The sequence below is a fragment of the Mustela lutreola genome, chromosome 1 (genome assembly GCF_030435805.1).
Source record: "Mustela lutreola isolate mMusLut2 chromosome 1, mMusLut2.pri, whole genome shotgun sequence".
NCBI classification, from domain to species: domain Eukaryota; kingdom Metazoa; phylum Chordata; class Mammalia; order Carnivora; family Mustelidae; genus Mustela; species Mustela lutreola.
This window is the reverse complement of record NC_081290.1, coordinates 238,101,406-238,102,886: the sequence shown is the minus strand read 5'-3', so window position 1 is coordinate 238,102,886 and position 1,481 is coordinate 238,101,406. Positions and strand designations below refer to the sequence as shown.

The window sequence follows — 1,481 nt, the reverse complement described above, 5'->3', positions numbered from 1 at the left end:
GAAAAGGGGTCAATGTGCATATTTATGGACAAGAATGTAAGCATTAAACGTGTAAGGAAGAGTTTCAACAATCCCATTCTTGATCTTTGGTAGCAACAAATGGCTTGAACAAAAATCTCTAGTTATACAAAGACACAGAGAGAAAAGGAAGGAGGAAGAAGAGAGGGAGGGAGGGAATCCATTTCATTGTTTCTCTAGCCTTATTCAGAAGCCCATAAGAAGGTACACTTTTCTCAGCCCTCACTCTATCCAAAGAACCAAGCTTCGGGTTGTCTGCTGCAAAGTTCAGTGTTAAATCACATTTAATCAACCGATCAATTAATCGTATGTCTACTGAGTGCTCACTAAATGCAAGGGGTTTTGGAGAGAACTTCCGGGTTGAATATTAAATTTCCATACTTAGTGCTCGCTTCGGCAGCACATATACTAAAATTGGAACCATACAGAGAAGATTAGCATGGCCCCTGCACAAGGATGACATGCAAATTCGTGAAGCATTCCATATTTTTGTGGTGCAAAAACAATGAATACTGTTACACTGAAAATAAATTAAAAAAAATTTTTTTTAAATTTCCATACTTAAGCTTTCTTCTTGTATCTTTTATTTGTTAATTAAAACTTCACCCTTGGTGCTGCTTATACTTTGAGTTATCCGTATTGCAAATTTTCCCGTCTTCCTTTCCCTCCTCTAACCCACCTGCTCCTCATTCTCTTCTCCCTCATTTTGTTTCCATGAGTCCATCCTGTGAAGCTTTTGTCAGGAGGCATAGAATGTGGAATCCCTAAGGTCTCCTTCAAAACTTTCTTATAATGATGACATTATTTTTACTATAGTTTTTCGAGCTCATGCTATGTGCCAGACACTCTAAAAAATATTCCAAGTGTATTGCTCATATGATCTCCATAACAAGCATAGGAGCAGGGCATTGTTATTAACTATCTCTGCTTTTCAAGTGAGGAGACATAAGTACAGAATTTAAGTGGCCGGCCCAAGGTCATAAAGCTAGTCTGTAGTCATGATGCACTGGATGACTCCTGAGCCCTGCCTTGGACACTGTCCTCTTCCGCAGGGGGGTACACTGGGTCCAGGTGAGAGCACAGAGCCCACGTCCTGAAGCTTAATGAACCCAAAGGCCAAAAGCAGACCTGGAATTGTGGTTCCTGGTAGATACGATCTGATCTATACCTTGATTTTGTTTTCCACAACTGAGGACAGGCAGGATCTGACCAATGTATAATGACATAAACAATGACGTAAATGTTTATGTCCTGTGGCGTCTTTCCCGACTGGCCTAAGTGTTCATTTACAGCTGATTTTCACTGAACAATTGCTCCATGCACTTGGCTTAACTGAATCACAACCATTGAAATAGTTGTTGTTATAGTCCTAACTTTAGAGATGGTAACCCTAGAACTCTGAGGTCTAAGTCACCTGCCTAAGGTCACACAGTTAGCAAAGGATTAAATGAAAAGTCAAACCC

General features: G+C 40.2%; 1 non-coding gene across 1 annotated transcript; it reads left to right on the top strand.

Moving 5' to 3' along the window:
• The first annotated feature begins 402 nt into the window (after positions 1–402).
• LOC131822848 (U6 spliceosomal RNA) lies at positions 403–509 on the top strand. Its single transcript, XR_009350335.1, has one exon. It is a non-coding gene; the product is annotated as a U6 spliceosomal RNA (small nuclear RNA).
• Positions 510–1,481: the final 972 nt, after the last annotated feature.